General features: G+C 33.9%; 1 protein-coding gene across 1 annotated transcript in view; it reads left to right on the forward strand.

The window, feature by feature from the left end:
* The first annotated feature begins 17,060 nt into the window (after nt 1-17,060).
* The window catches only part of LOC127166460 (protocadherin-9), a 378,320-nt gene continuing 369,797 nt past the window's right edge, over nt 17,061-25,583 (forward strand). The window contains exon 1 of the mRNA XM_051111733.1: nt 17,061-17,149. The gene's annotated coding sequence lies outside the window, so the exon portion shown is untranslated. The remainder of the gene's footprint in view (nt 17,150-25,583) is intronic.

A 25,583-nucleotide genomic window follows, 5' to 3' on the forward strand; every position in this document is an offset into this window, starting at 1 on the left:
GCTTATCAAGCAAATAAACTCAGCTCTACAGATAAGGAAGAATATGCAAATCCATTCTGACAGTTTCCAGCACAGTCTGCAAAGTGCCGAATAAACACCCCAGATATATAAAGCTCCTTCCTTCTGTTTGTCTCACAGGATAATTCTGTTTGTTATGTTACTACTTGAGGACCAAATGCCTTTATTGTCATCACAAACCAGTTTTTTTTTTTTTCTTTCTCTGATAGCGACTCTGTGGAATCACAAACCATCATTTAACATCATAAACTAGATTTTTACCATTTCTGAAGAAAATTAGTGGTGTTTGCACATGGAAATATTTTTTCATGTTTAATTACTAAATTTACTGAATTCAAAAGTTTTCACCCCCAGGATCTTAATGCCGTTGTGTTTCCTTCTGGAGCATCAGTGAGCGTTTGAACCTTCTGTAATAGTTCCATATGAGTCCCTCAGTTGTCCTCAGTGTGAAAAGATGAATCTCAAAATCATACAGTCACTGCTGGAAAGGGTTCAAATACACAAAAATGCTGAAAAACCAAAGAATTGTGGGACCTGAAGGATTTTTCTGAAGACAATTTTCATTCAGGTAACAACACAGTATTAAGAATCAAGGGGATGTAAACTTTTGAACAGGGTCATTTTTATAAATTCAACTATTATTTTATCTTGTGGACTATATGTAAATGTCTTTTATTTGAAATATCTTATTCAGGTCAGTATTACATAAAAAATTACATCTCTTATTTTGGTAAAATAATTAACATTTTGCAGATTTTGCAAGGTGTATGTAAACTTTTGACCTCATATTTTTCACATGCAAAACTTGCCATAGTGGTGCTATGGGATTGCTAAGGTCTTTAAAATATTATTTTTAAAGTTGTAAATAAAACATATTATTGGAATACATTTACAAAATATTATTTATATTATACTTTTTACAATTATACAAAATTTTACATTTAATTCAATGTATTGCTTGCAATTTCTTTGTAATTAATTGTGAAATTTACTAGTAATTTCTATTTTGTATATTTTTCTGTTTTTCTAATTTTTATTTTGTTGTATTTTATATTTTGTTTTATTTTTAATTATTATTATTATTATTATTATGTTTTTTTGGGGGTATTTTATTTTATCTGTAAAGTTGCATTTTAGGGTGTTCTGGGTGGTTGCTTACTGGTTCCAATAAAAATAGCCCAAACCTCTAAATATCTCCAGATATGGCAAGTAAGTTTAGTCTGTTTTTAGCTTTGCAACAAAAAATTGTAAGTCTGATCATTTAGAAAAATAACTGCACACCTCTCCTCAACAAGCGCCCTGATTTGAAGAATCAATCATGTCCGTAGAACAAATGGTTCACTAAAGTTTACAGTTTTCTACAATTGCTGGACCCATTTTTCAATACTTGGGTCACTTTTTCAAAACTTTTCAGCAGTTCTCCTAACCAAATGTAGTTAATTTCACACTCAAAATGCACTAAAATACTTCCTAAACGTCTCAAATCAAGTCTTTTCCATTATGCTAGCAAAGGTTTCACCCAACAAACACACCTTGTCACTCAAAACAATGACTTAAAAACACTACAACAGGTAGGATTATATCAAACAAGAATGTTTTGTGGTTCATGTTTACGTTACAGCACACAATTATTTCCAAGTTGTCACATTTTGTATAAATGGTGATGAACAACTGTGCAGCTACACCTAACTGTTGATAGCACTTCAATTTGTTTTAGATTTAGAATGCATCTCAGTATGGTATTACTGTGGAAATATAGCAAATTGCTGTCTTATTCAGTTTCGTATTATGCCAGGTTTTGAAATTAAGCTTAACAGTTTTGAAAAGAGGATGTAAACATGCAAATTGGCCTGTAGGTACACAGAGTATTGGTGGTGGTTGTGTCTAAGTGAGAAAACAATTCATGTGATGTGAAAGATGTAGTCATTGAATGCATCTGTGCCAAAACAATAATACATGATCCAGAGTTTAGACTAGTGTTGTGCTCAGTGTGTGAAGCTTTGAAAAAGTGACTGAGTATTGAGAAATGGGTTCTAACAATGTTTTGTACTGTAATGTAAATATGGGAGGTAAAAACATATACTTCAGTCATTTCTAAACAGTAGAAAGCGTCATCCTTACTTTGTAAAGAAATTTTACAAAAGAAAACTGTGTAATGTTACCTGTTTTCAAGTAATTTTTTAATGGGCGACAAAGTGTCTCTGTTGAGTGACAACCTTTGCTAGCATTATGGAAGAATGAGTTGATTTGAGACATGTTTTGGTAGTTTTAGCGCATTTTAAATGTGAAATTAACAGCTGTGCCAAGCTGAAAAAAATACTTAAGTATTGAGAAAAGTGTCCTTGTGGTTGTAAAAAACTGTAATACTTAGAGTTAGTGGTGTGCTCAAATCAGTAACTCAAGGTATAAGCAACAGTAATAGTTATTCTAGGCCTAAAAAGCCCAAATAAAACGCATCTGGTGAGATTCACCTACATTCACGAGCACAACACAAAAAGTGGCCTTCGACAGTTAGATTGGGGCAGCCGTAATTTCATGTAACACACATTCACATTTGTGTCAAACACAGAGGTGTGCGGTTTGTCTTTTGCTCGGCTGTGTGTTTCTGTTCTTCTCATTACCCCGAGGGGGACAGTTGGCAGGCGGCGTAGAGGACAGGACGAAGTGTTGGGCTGGTAGCCAACGCCACGAACGCTGGCGAGTATGACTGACAATTAAAAAAACACGAATAGACAGGGCAGGCAGCTGTGACTTTAGTGTCGGGAGTGTGTGAGGATTTATAGTGAAGTGAGAGCTTACTGAAGTCAAAGAAGGAAAACAAAACAAACAGCAATGACGCTGATGAATGAATACGCTTTTTCCATTCTATTACTCAAACATTCAATAAAGAGTCTCAAAATCTAATTCATCCTTATTTATAATACACATGGACCTGCTACACTGTTTGCAACATTTTATAAAGACAACAGAGATAGAAAATTAGTATATTTAATCCATGCTAACTGTTTTCGACATTTCTCAAACCATGAATGTCTGAAAGTATCTAATCCTTCCAGAACCAAGATGTTGCGTGCAATGAAATTTGCAAAAGTACATTTCAGAAATATTCACTGAAGTAGTGATTATATGGTATTCAATGATTATAGGGAATATTCATAGAAGGAGTGATTACAGCCTTAGGGGGCCTTGGGTACTATGGGATGCTGTGCTCTCAAGGTACTGTATGTTTCTTCACTTTTATCAAGAGAGGTTGTAAGCGCAAAATTGTTTGTATATATCAAACACATGTGACTACATTTTATTATGCTGGAAAAAAGCAGTCCATAGATGAGTGATAGAAGTGGGGCACGCTTCTGAGTGACAACTCAAAATTTGGGAGTAAATCACAGATTTACTCTGGAGGACTATGATGAAAGATGAAGGCTAAAGCCCACTTAAATAGGATCTAGAATCAGCCATGGTTCAATTTTAAAGTTTCAGGTTGGAAATTTCCATAATACCTTAAAAAATAAACACTGTGTGCAAATAACACTAAAGTGGCCTAAACGGATTTGGGGGAAAACACAGATATTGTACTTTATGTGACTGTGTCTGAATGAAAAGCAACATCAAACCATAAAGATTTCCATTTAATTGACTGGATAATTCATTGTGGTTCTTGTGTACAGTGTATCCATTTGCTGCTTTTTTCTGAAAATAAAAAGTCTGTAAGTGAACCTTGTTGTGGTGTATAAGCTATTAGAAATTACATGCAGTCTAACTTCTGGTATACACTGGATTTGAACCTGCATCATAAGGAGCACTATAAGTCTCCATTCTTGGTAACTTAGGGTCATTTAACACCATTTACATGGAGCATAATTACTAACCACCACAATTCTGACCAAAGTCACACAATTTTGACTTTTCATTAGATAATTATGACTTTTATGTTAGAACTTCAACTTTTTATCTCACACTTGTGACTTTGTCATAATTTCGACTTCATGTGTCAATATTCAGACCTTAGTGTGTGTATGATACGATAAATATGATTTACCAACACATTATTTTTTTCTTACGTGGAGGTAATGGGCTTCCATAGGATCTGAGTACACCTGTGAAGAGAACATTTGAACTTCTCATTGCCCATTTTTCATTGTATTTTCTCTGATTCTCTTGCTATATCAATAGTTTCTGCCCTCTTTCTGTCTCTACACACTTAAAGGGATAGTTCATCCGAAAATGAAAAATTCTGTCATTAATTACTCATCCTCATGTCGTTCCAAACCTTTAAAGCCTTTGATCAACTTCAGAATACAAATAAAGATATTTTTGCTAAAATCTGAGAGCTTTCTGACCCTGCATAGACAGCAAGGCAACTACCACGTTCAAGGCCCTGAAAGGTAGTAAGGAGATTGTTAAAATAGTCCATCTGACAACAGTGGTTTAAATGTAATGTCATGAAGCTATGAGAATACTTTTTTGTGTGCAAAGAAACAAAAATACAGACTTTATATGTGACCCTGGACCACAAAACCAGTCATAAGTAGCACAGGTATATTTGTAGCAATAGCCAAAAATTCACTGTATCGGTCAAAATGATCGATTTTTCTTTTATGCGAAAAGTCATTAGGATATTAAAGGAGAAGTTCCAAAACAAAGATTCACATATAATTGTACTCACCCCCTTGTCATCTAAGATGTTCATGTCTTTCTTTATTCAGTCGTAAATAAATTATGGTTTTTGAGGAAAACATTTCTGCATTTTTTCTCCATATAATGGACGGATATGGTGCCCCGAGTTTGAACTTGAAAAATGCAGTTTAAATGTGGCTTCAAACAAATGTGATTGTAAACGATCCCAGCAAAGGAAGAAGGGTCTTATCTAGCGAAATGATCTGTTATTTTCATTAAAAAAAAAATACAATTTCAACTCAAACGCTCATCTTGCCTTTTTCTCCATGAACTCTGTGTATTCTGACTCAAGACAGTTAGGGTATGTTGAAAAACTCCAATCGTATTTTCTCTCTCAACTTCAAAAATCATTTCAAAATCATCCTACATCACTGCAGAGGTTCCGACCCAGTCTTTGCGAAGTGAACATGCAAAGGAGATCAAACACCCTTAACAAAAAAGGTAAAACAGCGATATAGGACGATTTCGAGGTTGAGGGAGAACATGAGATGAGAGTTTTCTTCGACATACCCTAACTGTCACGAACCGGAACAAAAACAGTCCAAGCAGAGTAAGACAGGACGAGCATTTGGCATTAAAAAGTATAGAAATTGAATTATTTTCATTAAAATAACCAATCGTTTCGGTAGATAAGACCCCTCTTTCTCAGCTAGGATCATTTACCACCGCATTTGGGATCGTTTGCAGACGCATTTAAACTGCATTTTGGAAGTTCAAACTCGGGGCACCATATCAGTCCATTATATGGAGAAAAATCCTGAAATGTTTTCCTCAAAAAACATAATTTCTTTACGGCTGAAGAAATAAAGACATGAACATCTTGGATGATGGGGTGAGTAAATTATTTGTAAATTATTGTTCTGGAAGTGGACTTCTCCTTTAAGTAAAGATAATGTTCCATTAAGGTTTTTATTTTTTTGCAAATTTCCTACCGGAAATATATCAGATTATCAGATTATATCCAGATTTCCAAATAGTTGCATCTTGGCCAAATATTGTCTCATCCTAACAAATCATACATCAGTGGAGAGCTTATTTATTAAGTTTTCAGATGGTGTAGAAATCTTAAGTTCACAAAATGTACCCTTATGACTGGTTTTGTGGTCCAGGGTCACATATACCGACAGTATTCTCATGAACGTGCGTTGAAGGCTGACACGGAAGAGAAGAAACTGTTGAATAAAGTTGTTATTTTTGTTTTCGCTGTGCACAAACAGTATTCTCATGACTTCACAGCATTACGGATGAACTACTGATGTCAAATGGACTATTTTAACGATGCCCTTACTACCTTTCTGGGCCTTGAAAGTTTCAGTTGCATTGCTGTCTATGCAGGGTCAGAAAGCTTTTGGATTTCATCACAAATATCTTAATTTGTGTTCCGAAGATAAACAAAGGTCTTACAGGTTTGGAGCGACATGAGGGTGAGTAATTAATGACAGAATTTTCATTTTTGGGTGAACTATCCCTTTAAGCACGCACACATTCAGTTATGATATGATCATATTCATACCATGCAAAAGCATCTCAGTCGATTTTGCTACAACGCTCACACTGCAGTATATCCGTGGTGTGATTGTAAAAACCAGACACTAAGAAAAACACTTTAGCCTATGGCTTAAACTATGTTCCACATGGGCGCCTCCAGTATAGACAGTTTCGCTGATTATCCTAGAAGTGAAAATAACTATACAGATATATATACGGTTACTGTGAAATAAAATGACTAATATTGTAATACAAGTTTTTGGTCATACCCGCCCCGTGCTATATTCTGCAGGCCAGACTTTTCATTTGTTGGGAGTATATATGTATCTGCCCATATATTAGCAAAAATCTTCTCATATTGTGGCTGTCTCTCCCCTTCTTTCTCTTTCTCGGCCGTCTCTCGTTCATCGTTCTGCTCTACTTCCTTCAGCTCGGTTTGTAATGGAGATTGGCTCCAGGTTTACGCCTTGCCGCTGCGGAGAGCATAATAACACTATACCTGATGTTTTTCCTCTTCTCCTCTAAAGATTGCAATTGATTTAGGTGTGATGGGTAATATTGTTCGACGTTGTGAAGGGAACACAATGACAGCGGTGATAAAGCATTCTGGACATTTGCTTGACACCCGGGTTATCGCGACTTAAACGCAATGAGGTGCAATGGAGAACGGTCAGGTTTGAAAGTGATAAAGAGAGATGAGCCATTGGGAGATATAAAATGAGAGCGATAAGGAGACAAATGCTGAGCTGTCCAACCTTTGTATCGCTTGCTGTCCTTGCCGCACACCTGTAGCCATGTGTTCTTTGGGCCTAAGCTGCAAACAGATGGCGGCGTGTTGTCCTTCACCTTCGTTCTGCGCCGAAAAAAGAGAAAACAACAGTTGACATTTTCCAGACAGAGCGCAGCTCCTTGCTGATTTGTCACCTGTCTGTATAATAAACTTATATTTGGCGAAGTGACCTGTCGTGCACGCAACAAACTCAACGCCAATGATTAACTCTGATTCTTTTTATCCTCTATGGGTTTATGGCTGTTTACATAAGACTTGTGGAAAGGCAGACGCCATAAAAGTTACACCTGCTCTCCTCCTCCATATGTTTATCAAAAAAGCCTAAATCCAGGTTTAATTATGTTCGCATCAATCAAAACATTTGAGAAGGTAATATATGGTACATTAGCTATTTAGGTCACAAGGCCGGTCATTGACATACCACAGGTTATAGGGAAAGAACTCAATAGAGCTAAAACACAGAAGAAAAATCAAAATTAATATACAAACATGCACAGGTGATAGAAATGTACATACTTTTGAGTAAGATGTTTAGCATATTAATAGTGTTAAAATGCATAAAAATGCACTTTGATATAACAAACATTTATTATTATAATCAAATGATTAAAATTCATTCTAACTATTAGATTAATACAAACTCCTTTGACAGCACATTAGTGCACAAAATTTGACATTAAAAGGTTGGAAAATGAAGGCCACTAAAATGATCAAAAATGCCCCCAAATTCAAAATGTGTGTCACAGGTGGAAGAAAATGCCCCTACAGAATTGAAGTAAATTGATTATGTTTGTTGCTGTTAAAGTGAAACATGAAAATGAATTTAAAGGGGTCATGAATTGAGAAATCAAAATTCCCTTGATCTTTTGACTTGATCACCGATTTACACTAAACTTAAATTCCAAGTCTACAATCTGCTACGCCTGTTTCAAACATTTTTTTCATCACACATTTTTTGTTTTGTTGTTTTTTTGCAGCATTTAGCATTATATCTAATCAAATATGTATCAGGGGCCTATATACTCTATATAATATATACTACTACTATACTACTATATACCTATATACCTATATACTATATACTAAATGCGAGTTTATTAAGCATGTACTCTGACTGAGTTTTGAACTGATATGTTAAAAGAGATTTATTGATTATAATGGGAGTTTTTGCAAGATTGTAGAAAGTCAGTGAACTTGCAAAGAACAGCTTGCAATGAAGCTACTGATTGCTTTACTGAAGCATTTTACATAAAAAAGACATTTAACCCCATACAAAAGTTTGAGAACCCTTGGTTCTTGTGTTTGGTTACCTGGATTTTTATTTTTTTTTTTGTGATGATTGTTCATGAGTCCCTTGTTTGCTCTGAACAGTTAAACTGAGCACTGCTCTTCAAAAAAATCATCAGAAGGAAACACGATGCATTAAAAGCCGGGGAGGTGAAAACTTCTGAACCACACAGAGTATTAAAAATCAATGGTTCCCAAACTTTTGCAGGGGGTTATTTTAATAATTTCAGCTATTTTTGTCTTGTGGACTATATGTAAACATCTTTTATGGAAAATATCTTACTCAGGACAGTACTAAATAAAAAAAAATAACATGCATTTTGTATCATCTTTCTTATTTTGTTAAAATTATTCACATTATCACAGATTCTGCAAGGGGTTCCCAAACTTTCGCATTCCACTGTATTGCATATATCACAATATCACATTCCTTGCGCACGTTCTAACAAAACATGACCATGTGGAATTTGAAAATGCTGCAAGTTGTGATTTGATTTGATTTAATATACAGATAGCGGGAGTGGGATTTTGGAGCAATGAGATTTCACTACACTCTTAAAAATAAAGGTTCCAAAAGGGTGTTTTTGCAGTGATGCCATAAAAGAACCATTTTTGGTTCCCCAAAAACCTTCCAGTGAACAGTTCTAAAATGAACCATTTTGAAGAACGTTTTAAAAATCTAAAGAATCTTTTTCGACTATAAAGAACCTTTTCTGCATTTGAACGGCTCCATGGTGTTCAAGGTTCTTCATAGAACCATCAATTCCAATAAGAACCTTTATTTTTAAGAGTGTATTGACGGATTACCCAGGACACCAGGCAGGACCAAATAATACATTTAAAGACAAATGTAAATAGGGATTCAGACAGAGTCACTTGGTGATACTTTACATGAATCTTTGGAGCTCTTCGAGCAATATACAATAAGTCAGTGACTGTAACTGATCTCACCCACACAATTTTTTTTTTATATCACAGTAGGGACTTTCCATTGATAGCCACTATTGGGCGGTAACCTAAACCTACCCTTACCCCTTTTTTTGCTTTTACATTTACTAAGCCATAGGGAGAGCTTTGCCTATGCGATTTCAAGTTTTCTTTGACAAATAAAGAAAAACGCTCACACGCGTGCTGTCGCTTTAAAAAAAAAAAAAAAAAAACACTACGAGCAGCTGCTTTGTATATTAATATCTTTCATTCCGCAGTTCACCCCCGCAGAGGACTCTCACATTTCTACATCAACACTGTGGTTTTACTCACTCTTATCGTCGTTTACTTTACCTCTCGTTAGCAGAAACCCGATCCGGCGGTACAGCACTTTACGCCATCTAGAGAGGAAACGGGAGTTTATATACCTCCAGCAGAAGACATTTTAGAGCACCAACCCTAAATCACTACAATAACACTGTAGCCATTTAACTGTCAAAATAGCCATCAGAGAGCTCGTACCACCTCAGCGGGGATAATTGCATGTGCGTGTGTGAGAGAGGATCATTATGTACATTTAGAGCGTGTTGAGGGAGTCTGTCCTGTGTATCTTTCATCTTTTTCTTCCCCCTACCCCTCAGTTAAGATCCCATTTTCTCAAATTTACATCTAAGCAGCACTTATTCTCTTGTTAGTGTTTTTTCCCCAGTTTCTGACAAGCTAAACAAACAGAATAAAACATGCGGCTATATCATTGCCTTTCTTCTCTGTCCTACAAATTATTTGCAATTCTGCGGCACAAGTTTCACTATACTCAGGGAAAAAGCTTTAAGTGGATAGTCCAAACTTTTAACACACTCCAGCGTGGAAAAGCTTAATGTAACATTACAGTTGCAATGGCTGACCTGTGACCCTCTTAGATTTGAGCTGCGCTTTAAAAGGTTTACTCCGCTGGACTGGTGCTCGCGCGGGGCCGTCGGCGTCTCGTCGCATCGGTGCCCGGAACTCGCTCTCTCTTATATCATCGCATCCCGAAGAACTGAACAATTTAATCAAAAGATTTACAAAGGAAGTTTAAGTGAGTCTGTCAGAGACGGCGAGAGGGAGACGACAGCAAATAAGATCAGGTCCCATCAGAAGCTCTTTTCTCAAATGGCTAAGAAGTGCCCCATTTATTATTCAGCCTTGTCCTTTATGTTTAATGGTGACCTAAGAGGAACAAGGGGAAGAGTGAAATCGAAAGTTACCTGCTGTGTTTTGGTTACCATTTGGTTACCACTGAATTCCATTGTAAAGAAAAAAAAAATGCTAAAAACACCCTCTTGTTCCACCGAAAAAAGAAGTCATGCAAGTTTAGGACAACATAAGGTAATGATAATTTCGGCTGAACTATCCGTTTAAACTCCTACATGAGCAATTAACTAGCACTGTGATATCAAAGACAGCAGACAAGAGAAAATGTAAGTTATTTTTTTATTTATAATATTTAAGAGCCTTGAAAAAAAACAAAAAAAACAAGGAACTTGTGAAACATCTGCTATGATATTATGTAATATAAGCAATATTTATATAAAAGAGTTATTTTGTGAGAATACAGCTCATTTTTAATGGCTGTTTAGAACAAAACAGAGTGCAGCAGTCGGGTTCTGGAAGTAAAAACGCCATTAATTTTCTCCTTGTGAAAATAGATTGTTAACCATAAATTATAAGCCATTAAAGACAGATTTACTCCAAGTTCTGAGGTTGGTAATTAATGCTAGATGCTTTTGTTGAAGCCATCTGTTTGCATTATTTCAATTTAATTTTAAAATATTCATGTTTTGTGTTTGACAGTTGAATCTATGGTGAAAACTACATTACGAAATTCACCAATCTGAGAGTAACCGCAAGCAAATAACACCAAAACAGCTACACATTGCCGCTCAAAAGTTTGGGATCAATACGATTTTTAATCTTATGCTCATCAATGCTGCATTTATTTATTATCAAAAATACAGAAAAAAATTTAATTTGTTCAAATATTATTTCAATTTAAAATAACTGTTTTCTATGTGAATATATTATTAAATGTAATTTATTCCTGTGATACAAAGCTACATTTTCAGCATCATTAATCCAGTCTTCAGTGTCACGTGATCCTTTAGAAATCATTCTAATATGCTGATTTATTATCAATGTTGAAAACTGCTGCTTAATATTTTTTTGGAACCTGTAATACTTTTTTTTATTTCAGGATTCTTTGATCAATAAAAGGTTAAAAATAACAGCATTTATTTAAAATAAAAAAGGTTTTATAACAATACTGTTTAAACGTTTGGGGTCAGTAAAGTTTTATTCTTTCTTTTTTAAATAAATAAATAAATAAAAATATTCACCAAGGATGTTAAATTAATAAAAAGTGATAGCATAGATTTACGTTGTTAGTAAAGATTTATATTTTGAATAAATGCTGTTCTTTTTAACTTGTTATTCATCAAAGAATCCTGAAAAAAAAGAATTACAGGTTCCAAAAAAATATTTGGCAGCACAACTGTTTGATCATTATAATAATAAATCAGAATATTAGAATGATTTCTGAAGGATCACTTCAGACACTTGTGACCGGAGTAACAGCTGATGAAAATTCAGCTTTTCTATCAGAGGATTAAATTATACTTTAAAGTATATTAAAATAAAAACATTATTATATATTGTAATATAATTTTACACTATTACTGTTTTTCTCTATTTTTGATCAAATAAATGCCGCCTTGCCATAAGAGACTTCTTTAAAAAAATTACAACTCTTACTGATGCCAAACTTTTCAGCGGCAGTGTATATCATCAATATGCTTATTTTGCAATAAACAAAATATATTGTTTGTATAAATATAATTAAACTTCATATTGAATAGTTTTATATTTCTCCACCTCTTTTAATTCAAATATTTCATTCACAATGCCTCATGGGAATTGTAGTTCTTTCAAAAAGTTCATGTACTTTACTTCCAATTTTTTTTTTTTTTTTTTGGTGATTCATCTCGTAGCAAGTTGGCTTGGTTCTTGGCTTCTAACATCTCTATGGGGAAAGTCTTGGTTTAAGAACTGTTTTAATAAATGTTCTCTAAAAGTTTTAGAAAGATTCAACAGGGTCAGTAAGGGTTTTGAAAAAAAAAAAACTTTTATTCAGCAAGGATGCATTAAATAATCAAAAAACAAGAGAAAATATGTTTACATTGTTATAGAATTCATTTAAAATAAAAGTTTTTTTCTTCCATTTTATATTAGGTGACCTTAACTACTATGTACTTGCATTAAAAACAAGTACAGTGTGCTTATTGTGTTCATACTGTATTGCAAAACACTTTTGCTGCTATTGACAGAAAGTTTTGGTGGTATGGGTAGATTTAAGAGTTGGTTAAGATGTTCGGGATAGGTCAACTGTGTAGTTATACTGTAAATGTAATTACAGAAATTAATTACAGATGTAATGACATACAGGTATTTTTTATATAAGTACAATGTAAAAACGTATGTGCACAATAAGTGCATTGTATCAAACGATTCATTTAAATCTACTAATAAAAAGTGGGACCTTTCTTAATTTTCTGTTTATCAAATAACGTATTAAGTTGAAAACAATTGTGCTGCCTAATATTAAATGTTTAATCAGCATATTAAAATGATTTCTGAAGGATCATGTGACACTGAAGACTGGAGTAATGATGCTAAAAATTCAGCTTTGATCACAGGAATAAATTACATTTTACAGTATAATATATTAATACAGCATAACACCACACTATTTATATCTTTAGAATAACAAACACTGATGAACTTCACAATAAGGATACTTATTAACTTTGAATTTGGGTTAAGTCTTAAAGCAGCTGCTTCTTGTCTCCCCTCATTTTTTCCCTTCAGAATTTCTCTCCTAATCTCTGTCTCAGGTAATAGCTTCCTCATTCCCCTCCTCTCCTTCTTCCCCTGTCAGTTTCTCCATCATCTCAGTCTTGGTATCAATCTCGCGCCCTTGCTCGGCATCCACACTCCCCTCATCATCTCAGAGAACACAGCAGACATCTTTTTTTGGGCTGTGGCAAAACAAATGAGCCGAGAATGTTTGACCTTTAGCAGTGCACATCCTGAACATGATATGCGAGTGTCAGAGAGAGAGAGGCAAGAAATAGAGAGACTGCGAGTGAAAAGAGGGAGGTGTTGGAGGAAGAAATTGAGAAAGAGATACAGGGGAGAGAAAGAGAGAAAGTCAAGGGGAGGAAATAAGCAGAGATGGAGAAACACAGTGTGAGAGAGAAACACAGATAGAGCGAGGATATCTCAAGTCCTTGTTTGTCCGGTGTGCCAAGGATATCTTTATTGATCCAGCAGGGTGTCAATCACAGCACTCAATAGACTATTTATGTACAGAGACCTTTACCTTTGAAATAACAGCGGAGCTAAGATGATGAGGGTGAACAGATAACCCCGCTGCATAAAATAACATCTTTAAAAGTTTATTTGTGACCTCGGCAGCTTTTTCTTACTGCCCCCCAGAGCACAAGAACGCTGCTCAGGCCTTCAGACGCTTGCCCCACATTACAAATTCACAAACAGGCCCTGCTACATCAAACACATTACTATAATGCTTCAGTGCGAGGGGAAAAAAAAAAGAAAGAAAAATCTGGCTACAATCAGTTCCCTGCAAAATATTTTTACAATGCGCTACCAATTAAAAGTCTGTCTGTTTTTTATTTATTTTTTATGTTCTTAAAAGAAGACTCTTGTGCTCGCCAAGTATTTTGGTGCTCACCAATGTATTTTCATTTATTTAATGAAAATACAGTAAAAACAGTAATAATGTAAAATATTAATATTATTTTCAGCAGCCTTTACTGCAGTCCAATTAAACCACTATTTTATGCTTAACATGGAAGCCTATTTCCACCATGAGAAATAAAATTAAATTAAATTAAATAAACAAAATAAAATAAAACAGGTAAGACTTATATCGGGAAAACTCGTAGTTAATAGTGAATATGTGTCCCCTAATCAAATGTGTTCAAATAAAATGAAATAAAAAAGATAAAATAAAATAAAATAAAAAAAATAAAATAAAATAATAAAATAAAATAAAATAAAATAGGTGAGACTTATATTGGGAAAACCCATAGTTAATAGAGAATATGTGTTAAAATAAAATAATAAATAAAATAAAATAAAATAAAAGAATATACATTTTCTGAAAAATAAAATTAAATAAAATAAACTATCTCTATATTATTTTTTATATTATTTTTTCTTGACTTTTGTTTAGCAATTTTTTATTCAGGGGCAGAAACAAACTTCCATAGTTCTTAAAGGGACAGTTCACTCAAAAACCCATTTACTCACCCTCATGTTGTTCCAAACCTGTCTTAATAATAAAGTCATAAAGGTTTGAAACAATGACAAAATTTTCATTTGGAGTGAACTATAGCTTCAAACTATTAAAGCACAAACACTTCAGATTAGCATGGTTAACAGGACTATGGTTAATGCTATTTTTTTTAATTGTACTGTAAGTTTTTCTTGGTACAAAACACAAAGTAAAATGAAGTCCTTGGCGACTGTAACCATGACGACATCCAAGCACCACCTTGACTGCACAAACGACTGTGCTAAAAGTGATTGCATTTGGGGCCTTTACCACTTTTAGGACCAAAAGCTATTACACACTTTATCACATTTAGCTTGTTTGGTGCTCAAGACATGGTTACGGCCTTGTCTAACATCACGACTTCATGGCTCTCAACCCCTCCACACTGTCTGGCCCTAAATCTACAGCTCTCGCTGAAAGTAAATAGGTCATTCAGATGTTCTGTTGACAAATGCCTTGTTGATAACTCCCATCCAGCTGTGATGCCACCCAGGCCTCTCTTATCTAATGGGACCATCTGTCTTGTGTCGATGATGTCACTTCCTGGAGTCTGGCTGAGGCAGGGGAGAGTTGATAGATAGCTGGCTTGATAGAGAGAGACAGAGTGAGATAGCGAGAGACAGGCAGAGAGATGAGCAGATTATACGTTTCGCACATAAAACCTCAAAGTCCACCATATAACCTCCTGTTTCCGCCTAAACATTTGCATGGTTTAAACTGTAAATGTAAAAAATACAGTTGAGTGTTTGAATTTATGTAAACTGTATTTACCAAGTTAGCTAGCTGGCCCAGAAGAGTAGTTATTTTTTGCTCACCAAGGCTGCATTTAGTTGATAAAAATACAGTAAAAACAGTAATAATGTAATGATATTTTACAATTTAGAATAACTGTTTTATATTTGAATATATTAAAAAAAATGTATTTCTGGGATGCAAAGCTGAATTTTTAGCATCATTAATATAGTCTTCAGTGTCAAATGATCCTTCAGAAATCATTCTAATATACTGATCTGCTGCTCAAGAAACATTTCAGATTATTATAATGTTTAAAACAGTTGTGCTGCTTTTGTATTTTTGTTTTACAATTCTTAATTAACAGAAAGGTCAAAAGAACAGCATTTATTTGCATTATAAATACATTATAAATGTCTTTACTGTCACTTTTGATGCCCACCATATAGCATCCTGTTTTGGCCTGAACACTTGCATGTGTTAAACTGTAAATGCAAAAATGTAAATAAATTTATTTAAATAAAAATAAATAAATAAATAAATAAAATAAAATAAAATAATCTCACAATTCAGAAAAATAAAATAAAATAAATTATCTCTTTTTTTCTTGACTTTTGTCTTTATATCTTACAGTTCTTTTTTTCTCGCAATTGCAAATTTATGTCTCACAATTCTAACTTTATTCTCATAGTTGCAAGTTTAGATACTGCAATTCTGACTCGAATTGTGCTATAAACTTGCGATTGTGAGTTATGAAGTCAAAACATCAGGTCACAATTTCTATATATTTTTTAAACTACAAGTTTATATTACATATATATATATATATATATATATATATATATATATTAATTTATATCATATAACTGCAAGTTTTTATTTATATTCTTCAGGCTGAAACAGAATGCTATATGGTGGGAATCAAAAGTGGCAGTAAAGACATTTAGAATGTATAAATATTCAATGAATAAATAAATAAATAAAACAAAAATGCAAATTCGACTGGACGTAAATTCTAAAAATCATTCATAAAATATTTTTACACTCACCAAGGCTGCATTTAGTTGATCAAAAATACAGTAATATTATAATTAGATTTCACAATTTATAAAATAACTGTTTTCTGTTTTTAATATCTTTAAATATATAATTTATTGCTGGAGTGCAAAGCTGAATTTTCAGCTACCATTACTCCAGTCTTCAGTGCCACTTATTAGTATTCATTTCACAGTTGTGCTGCTTAATACTTTTGTGAAACTCGTAATACATTTTTGTTTCAAGATACTTTAATAGAAGCACCATATAGCGCCCTGTTTTGGCCTTAACACTTGCATGATTTAAACCGCAAGTGCAAACAATACAGCTGCATGCTTGACTGGATGCAAATTGTAAAAAAGCATTGAGAAAAAAAGTTTGTTGTGGCCCAACAGAGCAATTCTAAGCCATCAGATAACCACTGAGACACAAAGTCTCTTTTCAAAGACCCTCATTGAAAACTACAGACAACACGGCTGAGTGTAAGAATTCTCACCGCAGTCATTTTTTCTGATATATTCTTACTCCACAGGCACCAGTGGCACGGTGATAAGTGTACCATTCACTCTTATTTTTCCAAAGACAAAATGCTCGACCTGTCAGACTACAAATGGTTTGAATTCTATTTATCAAGCTCAGCCGTTGACCAAATGACACGCCTACAATTTAAGGGTGTTTGAAAGGAATGGAAATGTCTTTTCTCCATCATAGGCATGAATTACAGACACTTTGAGAGCAATAACCGAGGGTCAAAGCGGCACATCTGTACAGCACTTGTCTGAGAGGGTTTCTGTGAATTGGTAAGTACAATGATCCATGCTTTCTGTTTTTCTCACTAGTACAGCCGTGTGTTAGGTTGTATATACTGTATAGAGGATGTAAATGTAGACTGAAAAGCTTTACTCCTTGAGATAAAACAGAATGTCACTTCAGAATGAAATAATTAGACTTGTTGTGACAGAGTGTGTAACATATGCACAACAAATCTGTGTCACATGTGCTGCTTTTTAGTAATATACATTTATTCTTTATACAGTAATGTACTGCTGAAAAGAGCAGCACTACTTGTCACCGGCAGATGTGTTTTAAAAAAGGTTTCACAACATTTTTCACTTAAAAATTCTGTCACTGTTTACTTAAACCTGTATGACTGACTTTCTTCTGCAGAGCATAAAGTAGATATATTTCGAAGAATGTTGGTCACCAAAAAAACAATGTTACATTTTTAAAAATATCACCTTTTATGTTCCACAAAAGAAAAAAAGTCTTATGTCAACATGTGGGTGATTAATAGATATTAAAGAATTTTAATTTTTGGATAGACCATCCCTACTACACCGTTAACAAAACATTAAATTTATGATAAAATATGATAATTGTGGTTGCTAGAACATACTTTTTTTTACATGCAGTAAAAAAAGTAATTAAACTGATATGTTAATATACCAACCTACTGAAGGACTATTATCTGCTTTGTAATAAACTGACAACCACCAAAAACAGGTGGTGAAAAAATCACATGATGAATCAAAGCTCATGACAAGCATCTCTTCCACAAGCTGAGGAGGGAAATATTATTATATAAAAGGTGTCCAGTGTCATTCATACGAATACTAAACACCATTGTGCTAACATGGATGACAATAATTGAATATCATTAGGAGTAAGATAAAGCCCTAATGTACATAAGTAATGAGAAAAAAAAACGTAAGAAGGGATTTCTGGGAATGTCAATTTATTTTTATTTATTTATTTTATTTTATTTTTTACTGTAAATTAAACAATAAATTGTTCTTTTTCAAAATTAACAGTAATTTACTGTAAAATTATACTAGATACAGTTATTCACAATAGGGGAGAGCGGGGTGAGTTCATTTTTTTTTTTTTTTTTTTTTTTTTTACTTATGCCATGTTTAATATGAGCATATAACAGTAATTGGTCCAACTTAAATATGTACATTCTTATATAATTTGTAATTTCAGAATGTGGTTTTAGATCCTCACTTTGGATCTAAAATTGCTTTTAAAATATGACTTTCTAAAAAAAAAAAAAAAAAAAAAGTGATCTCTTGAGGGGGAGGGTAAGTTGAGCCACATGGAGTTGTGCCATTGATTATGCTGAAGTAAAACCGAACACTTTCACCTCATGCTATCTCAAAGCAAGAGAAATTTAATAAAAATGTCTTCTTAAAATCTTTGTGTGAGCCTTGTGATGAACTGGCCATTCATCCAGGGAGTTTGACGCTGGGTAAGGCTCCAGCTCTCTGCAATCCTAATAGGGACAAAGAGGTTAGGATAATAGAATGGATGGACAGATGACTTCTTAAAGGTTTTATTTAAAGATACAGTTCACAATTTTGTAGGTATTTTTTAAATAATTAAAAAATTTCAGAACAAAAGTTACATAAAAAAGTGACGACACAGAACTGGACTAATAGTACTCAATGAATGACTTATAAATGTTGCAGGGAAATACAGTTTCATTAAAACTTCAATGGCCAATTTTCATAAACAAGGACTAAGGTGTGAGCTACTGGCTCAACTTACCCCATGACCTTTGGCTGAAATTACCCAACTTTTACCATTTAAACAAACTTGTATCTTCCAGCAGTTTAGAGCTGACATCATGCTGAGAGTATAGTCTTATATTATAACTTCCTAAAGCACACACACGTGCGATCTGTTTTTCTGATTGTTCAGACAAGAGGCATGAGTTGTTAAACTTTTGAACTTAAATGTAGTTATCAATTATTCCATGGGCCTCTCCCTATTACAGGGAAAGTAAAATGTCATCCAAACAGCTTCACTTGAAATACTAACCAGGTTGATTCACCAACTATTTTTGCTACACAGGTCCAGTAGCTAGACAAACACCAAATTAGCACTAACCAGCTACAGAAAAGCACTAGGTGGCATTAACCAGCACAACCATTCCAACAATAGCAAGACCAACATGCCTGTTAGCTTGCTTACTGTGCCCAAGAGCATAATTTATTGAACCCATATGTGACCCTGGACCACAAAACCAGTCTTAAGTCACTGGGGTATATTTGTAGCAATAGCCAAAAATACATTGTTTGGGTCAAAATTATTGATTTTTCTTTTATGTCAAAAATCATTAGGACATTAAGTAAAGACCAAGTTTCATGAAGATATTTTGTAAAACTCCTACTGTAAATATATCAAAACTCAATTTTTGATTAGTAGTATGCATTATTTAGAACTTCATTTGGACAACTTTAAAAGTGATTTTCTCAATATTTAGATTTTTTGCACCCTCAGAGTCCATATATTCAAATAGTTGTTATTCGGCTAAATATTGTCATATCCTAACAAACCATATATCAATGGAAAGCTTATTTATTCAGCTTTCACATTCGAAAAATTGACCCTTAAGACTGGTTTTGTGGTCCAGTGTCACATATGTTATACTAGGTTGACAGCTGTAGTTCCAACCACATAAGTTTGTGACGCTGTTTGCGAATGTTCGTTTGAACTATGATTTCGGGAAACACAAAATTGTTAGTAATGATGGAACTTGCGACCATAGTTGGCTAATGATGCTTTTAGGAAATGCATCCCAGCACTGAAGTAACACTTATCAGTTGCAGGCCAGAAACAAACTAACAAGTGATGCATTTCCCAAAGGCATCACAAGCCTAAGCAAATTGTAGAGACCACCTTTAAGGATATTAAACATGTTTGATATTTTAAGCCAATTTTAGACCACATATTGTTTTCAACTATTATGCATCTCCTAGATTGTTATGTTCGGAACAACTAAAGTCAAGTTACCTTTATTCATATATAGCGCTTTATACAACACAGATTGTTCCAAAGCAGCAGGAAAATAACGATTCAGTGATGTAGACATAATTCAATTCTGCTGTAAAGACAACAGTCATTATTCAGTTGAAATCAATTCATTGTTGATTCAGTTTGGTTCAATAACTGTGTAAAGTCCTTTAATTATGGTATGGATTTAATTAATCTATTCTATAAAGCATCTATGCAGTCAAGTCAATAGCATTATAAATATAAAGTAACGTGATGTTCAGTCATTTAGTGTATGATGAAAAAAAATCTTTAGCTATTTATAAAGATGTGCATGATGCTTAGTGTTTTAAAATATGTTCAGATTATAAAAAAACGTGCAGTGTATTCCAGCCTGTACACTTGCAATACTTTTGGGAAATGCAGCTCAGAGCAATATCAGTATTAACCAGCACTGGTCTAGCATTTACTAGGGCTGTGTATCACCAGCAAAGTCACAATACGATACCATATTACAAATAAATCCTAGTCTAATCATGACAAACTATACATCGTTGGAAAGATCTAAGACTCCTAAACAGATATTTTACCATATTTTAGGGTTACAATTTATGTAGGAAAAGTAATAGATTAATATATGTCAAGAGTGCAACTTAAAAAAAAAATCTACATCATAACATGAGTTCTGTCCTTTTTCACAAAAGACTTTCTTCGTTGCCTTTTTCTCTATCACGTTTTAGAAATCATAAGAATTTATATATCAGTTCAAAACTTAAAATCTCAAAATTCATCCTTTGAAAGGCATTTTAAAATAAGACATTGCATTACCATGGAAAATATACATTAAAATCATATTACAAAATATTTTCATTCATAAATTATAAAAATTTAAGTCTGGATAGTGCATTTTTATGTCTGTGTAAAAAAATGGGAGTGGCAGTTAAAGGGTTAAAATGACATTTAAGTATACTTGATTTATACTTACAAAAAGTCTAAGTATATTTGAGCTGTACTTGTTCTCTGAGAATCTGTGTTTTCATTGTTATACGGTACAGGGCGCTATTGCACATCTTCTGTACAGAATTTCCAAAACACAAGTGAAGAAGAAACGGAAACAACAGACGCTTCCACATGTAATCTAACACAATCATCATAAAACAGCATCAAAACCATAGATATGTAAAACCCATGAAGAGGTAATAATGACTGTCAAGCTTTGGGGTGTTGATCAACTCCATCTACGTTTTGATTATCATGAATAGATTTTTATTTTTATAGTTGTTTATTTATTTTTTATTTATGCAACCGACCTACACTCAAGTGTTTCTAAAAAAAATGCATGAAGCTGGAATAAAATGTTTTTGTTTACCCTTTTCTTTCTTTTGATGTTTTGTATGTACAGATATTCATATAAACAGGGACATAGTAGTATACTTAAAGTATGATGTAAAGTTCATTTATGAGTATGCTTGCAGTATAAGTCTATTAAACTAGTAGTTTACTGAGACTATACTTCAAAGTGTACTAAAATGCATAAAAAGTATTAAATAAGTAAACTACCACTATACCTATGAGTTTACTTTTAGCATACTTGCAGTACAAACTACATAGATGTAAACTAGTCGTGTACTCAAAGTTTACTTCTGTTATACTTAAAGTATACTTACAAGTATACTTTTATATACTAGAAAGTGGGCCAATTTAGTCCAAGGAGCATTGAAATAGTACACTTAAAAGTATACTACTAGAACACTGATATTTGTATACTTACTACATCAAATATACTTAAAAATATACTTGATATGTATCACGATACAGGACTGCACTGAACTTCACCTCAGCAGAATTTAGTAAAACAGCTGTTTTACTATTAAACACTGCAAACCACAGGGCCATTGCTAACTATTGCATAACAGGCAGTTGACCTCTGCATTATGAAGGACCTACATAACTGTACCACAGTACAATATAGGTAATGGCGTATGTTTCATGTTTACATTGGGCACTTCCCACAAGGTACAATATTCTGATTGTTTGCATCTTGTTTGTAAGCCCATTAATAATAATGCACTCCTTCAAATAAATTTATATTGCAATGTACTCGTTCTAATATATTAAAAAAATCAACTTAGGTTGCTGATAGGTTACCATTGCACAAATTATCACACTCTACATTTAAATAATAAAAATAAAAATTAGAAGACTTCTAAAACTAATTTGCTGTCTTCACTGTATCTCATGCACACACGTTTAGTCACTCAAACAGATCACGTTGCGCGCACCCACAGACGTTCAGCAAGACAAACGTCTCAGCACAGTCCTGGTACTTTTTAATAAAATAGCTTAATAGCTGAAGAGCTGCATTATTTTTTTCAACAAGGAGCTGGTAACATCATTGTTTCTAAAGCAATTAAAGCCACAGCTTCACAGTTAATAGAGAAACATGGCAAAGCGGTGGTAATTCATACATACACAGCCTCTCTCTCTCTCTCTCTCTCTCATAAATTAACATGTGATGAATTACACTTTTCTGAGAATAGAATATTGAAGTGGAAATCCCTAAACTGCAAGCTAACCAGTGTTTTCGGAAAACTAGCGCATTTATCCACAGTGGTGAGAGAGCACGTACACATGGTTGCCAGGTTGACAAAGATAAGTAATAGCAGCAGATATTTCTGTATTGCGCAAGTAGGAAGCTCTGTTTCAGGGATTACGTCTCTTTATAAAAACCTAGCACTTTTCTGCTCTGTTTTAAACAGTATTCTTGTATTCAAATTATACTCATATCGTCAAATCTCTGTGATGATACATCGTCATATCAATGTATCGAACACAGCCCTAGCATAAACCAGCTTGGACCAGCATGCTGGTGTCTGCTGGTCTTTTTAGTTGACAATGTGAGTCAAATGAGTTTGATTAGTGCAAGTTCTCAATGTGAGTATGTTGAACTAAAGGCCTCTGGGCACTGTGATTCAACACAGAGACAGTAGTACATCAGGCTCACAGGCAGACTGAGGATGCTGAGAGACTGGCAAGTCCAGCGCCTGCCGTTAATTCATTCCCCGTGAATGTGTCTATATATACATGTGTGCACACATACACACTCGTGCACATCTCGTGTGACTCACTCTGGGCTAATCAGAGTTTTATCTCTCTCTCCCACTGCCAGCTGCTCCAATCTGCTCTGCAGCCTGCCGATTATAAAACTGTAAAAATGTGAAACATACACTCACATTAACAAATGTCACGAGGAGCTCGAAAAGGGGAAAAAAATAAATAAATAAAGTATGTTTCCCCGAAGTCGGGAGGGAAAAAAAACGCCATTGTCTGCTGACATTTCCTTCTCAGGAAGCAAATTGAAATGGAAGAATTTTAATTTTGTGTGATTTCAATAAGCATGCATCAGAATTGTAATTAATACACACTGCTGTGCTCCCCACGGGCTGCGGCGCTGACATTGGCTTAGCAAGCAGGGGATGAAACTACAGTTGGAAGTGTAAAGATTATTGTTATGGAGCCCAACACTCCTTTATTTCCATCTCCTCTCCTTCCTTTTCTCCATTTCCCCTCCATTTCTGTCTCCTCTTTATTTCCTGTTATTCACAGACACTTTAGATCTCTGCAGACGACTCGTGACCCACATACACAGGACTTCACTTTTAATCAGACAAACAAAAGAGCATAAATGCTACGTGCAGTTATTAGAAGGGAAATGTCCAAGTTTATGTGAGAAAGACTAAAATATATTGCTGAGATTTAGCAGCCCCAAAAACCATTTGGACACTGAAGCCACATTTGAAAAATTATGAACAGCATTGCTTTTGTTACAAAATATCAAACTGGTATTTAAATGAATTAGCATAAGCACTTTTGTTTTCCAGCAAAAGATTTTTCTAAAAGAATCTTATTAGGTTTGAAATTATAAAAGCATAGATGTATTATTCAAAATGAAGAAAAATTTTGTGAAACTTGTCAAACTATTAACTGAACAGGTGTGAACTTGTGGAAAAATGACTTTGTACAGGAAATAAAAAAACACCCTAAAACCAGTTGGTTAGAAGTCATTATAAAAAGTGGTTTAGAAAAGTAAAGTTAGTCCTGAGAAAAGTCAGGACTTGCTTGCAAATCCTACTCGGTTTGATAGTTTGTTTTCTAATGCAATGACATTCAGAAATTTTAAGTGTGGCTCAAGTTTGGGGCCGCTGCATAACACACACATACACACAGAAAAAAATATGGAGCTTCTAAACTTCACCGCTCTCACTAAGTCCCGTGGGCTTGGTTTTGTCAACCTCTCAGTTTCTGGAAAACACATAAGGACACGCCAGACGCCAACTCGTGACATCACATTTTTGCTGATGTGTTCCTGCAATATATATTTCTAGTAACCTCCGATTAAATTGCACTTGCTGCAGTGAAAGAAATAGTTCACACAAAAAAATATATTAAAAAACTAAAAAAAGCTCTACACTCTCAGAAAAAAGTACAAAAGCTGTCACTAGGACAATACCCTTTTAAAATTACTATTTAGGTACTAATATGTACAGTTCTTAGGTAATGATATTGTACTCCTTAGAGATAAGGAAGGTACAAAGGTGTATCTTTTAAAAATGTGTCAACCCAGAGATTTTCAGTGTTGGAGGTAATGCATTACAAGTAACATAAGTTACGTAATCAGATTACTTTGGTCAAGTAACTAGTAAAGTAACTTATTACTTTTTTTATTTACAAGAAAATATCTGAGCTACTTTTTCAAATAAGTAATGTCAGTTACTTAGTTTTCCCATTTACTGACTGACAGCTCTCCTGTCCCCATGTCAGAAGTAAGGTGTTGTGTAAACATAATCTTACTGTAGTTCTAGACTAAATGTGAACATGCATTTACTCATCTCACTTGCACAAAAACAGATTCAGTATTCCTCAAAATGAACAAAAACTGTGATATGCAAACTCGGAATGTGATGTAAACCCGCATTAATTAATTATGTTATATAATACACATATCCTTTATGTATATAATCCCATTTTATTAATCAATGCCTTTGGTGCTGACCTTTTACCGTTACCGGTATTTTTAAAGGAAGTTATGCAAAATTGTAATGCATTACTTTTAAAAGGTAACTTTCCTGAACACTGGTTATTTTCAATATTTGTCCATAAAAACAACTATATTCCAAATTTTCTAAAGTCATTCACAAAAAAATTGTGTGAAGAATATGAATAAGTCATTATCTACTAAAAATCTAATTCCAGTCGACAACAGATTCACCATGTCTGATTTGACATCATTGCTTTTTAAAGCAAAATGTTGAATGAGATCAGTGTCATACCATACAATATATTTGTCTAACTTGCTGTGCAATATACTTTCAGTTGCATGAAATAATTATTTATATTTGAAGAGTTTATTTGCAAAAAAAGATATTTTTTTTTTTTTTTTTTTTTCCCAAAAATCATGTT

Source organism: Labeo rohita, chromosome 6 (assembly GCF_022985175.1).
Source record: "Labeo rohita strain BAU-BD-2019 chromosome 6, IGBB_LRoh.1.0, whole genome shotgun sequence".
Classification (NCBI taxonomy): domain Eukaryota; kingdom Metazoa; phylum Chordata; class Actinopteri; order Cypriniformes; family Cyprinidae; genus Labeo; species Labeo rohita.